The sequence below is a fragment of the Ixodes scapularis genome, unplaced genomic scaffold, assembly GCF_016920785.2.
Source record: "Ixodes scapularis isolate PalLabHiFi unplaced genomic scaffold, ASM1692078v2 PGA_scaffold28__5_contigs__length_5199819, whole genome shotgun sequence".
Taxonomy (NCBI): Eukaryota; Metazoa; Arthropoda; class Arachnida; order Ixodida; family Ixodidae; genus Ixodes; species Ixodes scapularis.
In genome coordinates this window covers 2347415-2355072 of record NW_024609855.1, presented here as the reverse complement: position 1 = coordinate 2355072, position 7658 = coordinate 2347415, and the positions used below count along the sequence as shown (strand labels likewise).

The 7658-nt window shown below is 41.2% G+C and overlaps 1 non-coding gene across 1 annotated transcript; it reads left to right on the top strand.

Annotated features, from left to right (window-relative positions):
• Positions 1-1304: 1304 nt before the first annotated feature.
• Trnat-ggu lies at positions 1305-1378 on the top strand. Its single transcript has one exon. It is a non-coding gene; the product is annotated as a tRNA-Thr (tRNA).
• Positions 1379-7658: the final 6280 nt, after the last annotated feature.

Genomic DNA, 7658 nt, shown 5'->3' with positions numbered 1-7658 from the left:
GATATCCTACTGACTATTTTATCCTGTTGTTAACAAGAGCTTCAAATGGAATTTCAGGCACCGCGTTGTTGCGCATGCACTTTCGGATTTTTGGCATTTACAGTTTTTATTTTTAGGTTTTAAGCAGACATTATTCAGTTTTCGAACATTTTCCTGTTCTTCAAGTTCACAAAGATTTCAGTCAGGCTTTCGTTGCCTAGAGGCTAAGCCACAGAAAACACTTTCCCGCAATTATTAATTTGGAAGCAATATACCCAATAAGCTTAACAGAGTATGCAAAAAAGTACATTTTTCGTTTTACAAAGCTGACAAATTCTAATGATAACCAATTGATATATGTTACGCATGATCCAGCAGCCTCCATATAAAAAGAAGAAAAGAAATCGGTGAGCTTTTCTCCGCATGCATACGCTCAATGACCGGTGAGCTTTTCTCCGCATCCGCCGGTTTTGCGGTGAGCTTTTCTCCGGCGAGCTAATCTCCGCCATTTTTTGGCTTTCGGCGGGTTCCTGAAAACTTGGATTCTTTAATTAATTGGATTAAGTACGGTTCATTCATCTGCACATATTCGTTTATATCCCCCTCGGAGACCACGTACGATGACGTGAAGTGCCCGTGTTGTATATATATATATATATATATATATATATATATATATATATATATATATATATATATATATATATATATATATATATATATTGAGAACGAAGAGGGGAGGAGATGATTATTGAATTTATTGCATTAAAGTTAGGGAAAGGGAAAGGGAAAGAGAGCTGGCGAAAAATTGGGCCAGGAGCGGAGATTGAACCCGCAACCTTCGCCTGACCGGGGCGACGCCTTAACCGATTAGACCATCCTGGCCACTGGTTTCGGCGGACTCAATTTCTGACCAGCTCTCTGTGTACTGTTTAGTTTCGAATTCGCTTAACTGGGTAGACGACAACCGTTGCTGATTTAAGGCCCGCGCTATTTCCGACATGCGGCAGTGACGTGGCACGTCATCTCAGCTTGCAAATGTCGGAAAGGGCCCGTCTTACAGGATATCTAGGGAACCACTCCTCCCCATAGGGACAGGCTGCACCGTATATATAATGGGATTGAGTAAAGATTGACAAGTGCAGCCGTAGTAATATTGAGAACGAAGAGGGGAGGAGATGATTATTGAATTTATTGCATTAAAGTTAGGGAAAGGGAAGCGCGGGCCTTAAATCAGCAACGGTTGTCGTCTACCCAGTTAAGCGAATTCGAAACTAAACAGTACACAGAGAGCTGGTCAGAAATTGAGTCCGCCGAAACCAGTGGCCAGGATGGTCTAATCGGTTAAGGCGTCGCCCCGGTCAGGCGAAGGTTGCGGGTTCAATCCCCGCTCCTGGCCCAATTTTTCGCCAGCTCTCTTTCCCTTTCCCTTTCCCTAACTTTAATGCAATAAATTCAATAATCATCTCCTCCCCTCTTCGTTCTCAATATTACTACGGCTGCACTTGTCAATCTTTACTCAATCCCATTATATATATATATATATATATATATATATATATATATATATATATATACTCAACACAATAATAGCCCTTAAAGGAGTTAGCCGAGGAGGTTGCCAAAAAAGATATCAGTGAAACGTTTCGGGCCTGGTAGGCTCTTCGTCAGTCAAGTGAGAAGACTTCGTTCTCCTTTTCTTTCAATCAAAGAAAAAACGGCCGGAAAAAAGAAGAAGTTAATTGGAAAAATGCTTACCGTTTAGCGGGTGCCTACTCAACTAAATTCTCGCTTAAAAGTTTAATATATCTTGATACCAATGCAATAAATACTATGGAAATAATTAAATATAATATTATTACTGCCATTCTTATCATAAAACCAGTTTTTGGGACATGTGGTTGGGTATAACCCAACTATACCTGGTGTCATGTGAAGCCAATGAGAGGCCCAATGTTACGCGTTTGCTCGTGTCACATTAAACGATAAAGCGAGAAGAAAAAAAAAAAAAAAAAAAAAGCAACAGTGCGGTACCGATTAGAAGATCTCAATTAAATGTCCATAAAAAAAGACGGCAATGATCCTTTCGAACTGTTAAGGCCCTTCGGTTCTAAAGTATTAAATCTATAGATAAATTCAGATTCTTTATTTTTTCGATCTCTGGTGGTTCGAAAGCCCCCCTGGAGTATAATAAAATTAAAATCAGAAAGTCCGTTATGTCCTGCGGAGTTTAAGTGACGGGAAACCGGTCCGGCAACGTGTTTACGTATATGACTTTTATGTAGATTCATGCGTTTTCTTATGCTTGTTTTAGTTTCTCCTATGTATTGAATTTGGCATTTTCTACATTGAATTAAATAAATAACATTTTCCGAATTACAGTCAAAGGTACCATTTATTTTCCAATTAAAGTTATTCGCTGTGCTATGAATAGAGTTAGCTATAATTATGTCCCCACATAAACTGCATTGGTTATGATTGCACTTGGTGCAACCAATCGGGACCAGGCTACGTCCGATGGAGTTTCGGGACTGTTTAAATAAATCTAATAAATTACGTGGTCTCTTGAACGCTATCATTTTTTTATTCATTAACAGTTCGAAAGGATCATTGCCGTCTTTTTTTATGGACATTTAATTGAGATCTTCTAATCGGTACCGCACTGTTGCTTTTTTTTTTTTTCTTCTCGCTTCATCGTTTAATGTGACACGAGCAAACGCGTAACATTGGGCCTCTCATTGGCTTCACATGACACCAGGTATAGTTGGGTTATACCCAACCACATGTCCCAAAAACTGGTTTTATGATAAGAATGGCAGTAATAATATTATATTTAATTATTTCCATAGTATTTATTGCATTGGTATCAAGATATATTAAACTTTTAAGCGAGAATTTAGTTGAGTAGGCACCCGCTAAACGGTAAGCATTTTTCCAATTAACTTCTTCTTTTTTCCGGCCGTTTTTTCTTTGATTGAAAGAAAAGGAGAACGAAGTCTTCTCACTTGACTGACGAAGAGCCTACCAGGCCCGAAACGTTTCACTGATCTCTTTTTTGGCAACCTCCTCGGCTAACTCCTTTAAGGGCTATTATTGTGTTGAGCATATTTCTCTCGAGTGCCGTCTTTTGTTCCCAGGTGCTGTTCCTATATATATATATATATATATATATATATATATATATATATGGGCGGTTTCATTTGGATTCAGGCAACGAGGTGAAGTCGTAATTTCTTATTTTCCTTCAAATTTTTATATTACGTAGCAGATGTTCCAAGAAGAACAATCCTTTTTATTTTAATGTCCTGACATGTTTAGTTTCTGAGAAAAAAAAATATCAAAGAAGCGGGAAAGAACGACGAGGCTTTGACGATTGTCGTGTGGCGTTTCTGAATCACTCCTACTCTAAAATTATTCAAAAGAGAGCATCTATATTTTTTATTGTGATATATATGCAAGTAGGTAAAACGGCATTATAACTACTATGTATTATTCGCAGCTCTAATTGTTGTAAAAATCCCCAAACATGCCTCCGTGAAGAGCTGTGACTTAAACTCCGGATTTTGTTTTTTGAATCGACTATGTTTATTATCGTTTTTAAATTAATAGCACATGTAAAACCTTTTATTGCCTTCGAAGCTGAGCGAATATTGTGTCTTTATCATGTACGAGTACTGAGAAATAAATAACGAAACAGAGAAGGTTTTCACTTTTTGTTATATTTCAGCACTGCGTATATATAAAAAAAAAACATTTTAATATTTATTTCTTTTACGTCGCGTTCTCTTCTCACCCTTCTTTTAGCCAGAATACATTTTGTTAGAGATATGTGCACTGGCTTTGAATTTTAAGCTTCTAGATACGCTAAAAGAGAGCAAATGCCGAAGGTAGGTTAATGGGTTAAATTGACGATTGTCGTGAGTGGTTTTTTTAATCACTCTTTTTATTTTTGAAAATTTTGGTAAAACGTTATTTTTGCTTTTTTAATATCCAGTGCAAGTTTGTTCCTATATTTGTAGAGTCACTTAGTAAATTATTATTCTTGGTTTTGATAAACTTGGAAAACATTTTATCACGCGCTACTATTTATTTGTAGATCTAACGTGTAACCCAAGGTTTTCTTGACTTTGTAATTTCTTACTTCAAGTAATGGAAAGGCTTTATCGTAATACTCCTGTAATTTGTTATGAAAGAATCGTAGGCTTTCCTGGATTTGGGTGATTTAATGTGTCATTTCATGTTTCTAAGGAGACGATCGAGGTTGTAGAAGCATTCTAAGTTATTTTGATTTATATTCCTACAAAATATACTATTATTGTTGGTGGAGCAATTGTGTGGTGTATTGTTTTTAGGAAGAAAAGAAAAGAAGGGCAAATAGTCACTCAGATCTACATTTAGTACTCCAGCGAAAACATGCGAGCTTTGGCAGTTTGTGATGCAGATATCGATCAAGGTTTCGGTACATTTGGTTGCACGAGTTGGGACATTGATAATATTCTCGCATCTATTTAATTGAACGATTTTTAAAAAAAATCAATATTTATTTATTCATTCTTTAGCAGATCAACATTTCGGTCACCTATTGCATATATTTGTTGAGGTAACATATTCTATTGAATAAAAAAAAAATTGGAAAAAAACGAACACACAAGATGGCGGTCCATACATCACAGCAATTATGACACTTCCACACCTCGTAACGAAACCAACGGTTACACAAGTAAATTCAGAAAGTACGCGGTACGTCATTTTACTCCGGAAACACAACAAATCACCGCCCCCGCGACGCAATCGCGGCAAATCACTGCACATTTGTAAGCATCAAATTGAACAATATCTTTTTCGCCAGAATACCATACTTTAGAGAACGCTAGGACATCAAAAGTACAACAGCGTTTCCAGATATAGGACAGACATCATGAGATTTATTACGCAGACTACGTGCATTTAGGCGAAACAGTTTAAACATGTCCCAATTTGGGAAGTTCTTATTTATGCAGCTTCGGAAAGACGTCACGTCATAGTAAGCATCCTTCATGCCCTGAAGCGCCATGGCTAATTTTATATTCCAAACACTTTAGACGAGCATAATGGATTTTGGTGAGATCGCTTTCACTTTTTATGGCGATAGGTCGGTCACCTGACTGTCTCGTAACAAAAATCTTACCACACCTTTGCCATGTAAACTGATTATGCATTTCGGTGGCCTTGGTTTTTGTAAGTCAGAGCAGTGCTATTGTTTGACCGGTCAGATTTGATACCAACCAAAAGTCAGATTTGTTCCGCTGGAGTAACGTCCTATTTTCGAACCAGCGGTCTCAAGTCATTCTGGATGCGAAACGCATGAGCACTGGGGGAACCTTATCTAATTTCCCGGGGAGTCTATGGATGGCTCAATGTCTCCCTCTGTGAGCTCAGCAACGTCTAGCAGCTTTGCTACCTCTTTTAATCTGTCCAACAGGTTTTCATTTGATAGGCGTGGTGTACCATGCACTTCGAGGATCATCCTCCGATTGTACTACTGTAGCTCGCTTACTCGCTGCCTCAGTTCTTCCACTTCCCTTTGTGTCCCACTGTTTTTGATCTTTTCCACGCGTTCCTTCAGCTCTCTGATATCTTGATTTTGTTCTTTTCATTTCTGCAAGCACTTCATCGCACTTGTAAGACATGCGGTGCACGGACTGCTCGATCCTGTCTACGGTTGCCTTCATAGCCAGAAGGGTGTCCAGTTTTATAATCATCTGTGTCATTTGTGTCTCGGACTTTTCCGCTTCGTCACGCTTTTTCTGAACTAGGCAGTGCCTTTTGTTTTTTGCAGTTTGACACATCGGACACTGCCATGTCTCTCTCGTTCCTTCAGTAATTTTTTTCAGTGCAGTTTTGCTTATTCTGAGCGTTTCCCCAGGAGGTAACCGAAGCGACACCCTGAGCAAATCATTCACGTTTCACCCGATAAAAACTCCTTACAAGGCAAGAACACATCATCCTCCTACGACATCGTTCGCCGTTTGCTCAACCCCTCTTTTTGCACGAGCAACGGTGTTAAAAGTTCGGAAACAATAGCAGCAGTGCAAGCACTGCTGCTATTACTGCAGTGCTTGCTGCAATTCTGCCAGTGCACGCTCTGGCAGCAGCGATAGAAAACGTTCAAAAGGTGTACGAAAAATAAAATCGTTCCACCAACCTGAAAGACGTAAAGCCGCAGAGATTTAGCTGCGTGCCGACCCTCGCCACCGCTGCTGCCGCCGAGTGCGTGTGAAGCTGTCTTGGGGCATCGCGGCTGTACAACGCTTAATGTGCTCTGGCGAAAAAAGGTAACGGCATGACAGAGGCAAACGGGTTGCTGGTGCTTTTCTCGTAAAGAAATTTGCGCCCAGATCAACGACAAGACGTTATTAGTGAGTCTTACTATTGCGTATATGAGGAAACGCAAGACACTCTGCGTTCTCGTTGTGTTCCTCACTCAGTTTGGGCTCCGCGCACGCACGATGCGGAACACGTAACGCGAACGCCAACGCACAACCCTTGCTTTTATACGCAATACTAAAACTCTTTTTATAAAAAAATCGATTCATAAAAACCGGGCACAAAATATATAGCTAAATTATTTCGGACTTTACCTCCGAAGAAAAGCAATTCAAGCCTATAAACTGTTTTTGAGTGCAAGTAACCAATCACTGCTATACCAAAACGCACTCCCTTAGGCGCTGCCCTTATTGCTCGGCACCGAATTGAGCTGTCAGCAAAAGACTACGTTTATGGCCTTCGAAATATGCGAAAAATCAGCACTTCTACCGCCAATACAACTGCAGCAACTCCGCAACATATGCAATAAACCCGGAGGAATTGTGTGCCGTCGTAGCGTGCCGGCGAGACCTCTATATCCCCCAAGCGGGAACAGTACCAACTGTTCAATTTGTCCAAGCGGACCTTGAAACCAGTCTCGAATATTCCCGCCACCAGTTCACCATAGCTGTCTCTCAGCGGGAAGTCTTTTCGCACTGGGGTGCTCCCGAACTCCGTGTAGATCGTGTCTTTACTAGGAATCACCTCGTTGCCAAGCTTTGATCGGTGGCATCCGCTCCAGTCATACGAGACGAGCACGTGACTCCCTCTGCCAACCTTATCTGTGCAGCCCTTGTCGGTGTCGCTTTGGGTAGAGTTCTTGTCGGGCGATCGTTGCCGAGCGGCCGCCATGGCACTGATGATGCCCTGCTTGTCATCCGATCGCAGCAGAAGATGTTCGGAGAAGCTACGCCTTTTCACGCAGGGTACCACTTTCCCAGATAAGAGCTTGGGGTAGAGCTTGTCTATAGTGTCGTCGGCGTCCCAGCCGTATCTGGAGCTCAAGCTGGACGTCAGCACGCTCTGGAAGTAAACGGCGAGTGAGAATCCGCCGACCATCCAGCAGAAGAGCACGATGCGTCCTGCCAGAACGTGTTCAAACCGTCGCGGTACGGGATACGAGAAGAGCATTACCGTTGCGACAAAAACCAACGCCACGTCTTGGATGCTATGGAGGAGCTTCCTTCCCGAGCGGTAGTTGATGAGACAGAAGATGAATGCGCAGGCCACCATCGAGAGGAACAAAAGGGCGAAGAAGGTTGTCGGTGCTTCTCGCAGGAACTCATCTGCCAGGCGTGAAGGCTTACGGACCGTGTAGAAGACGATTCTTCCGT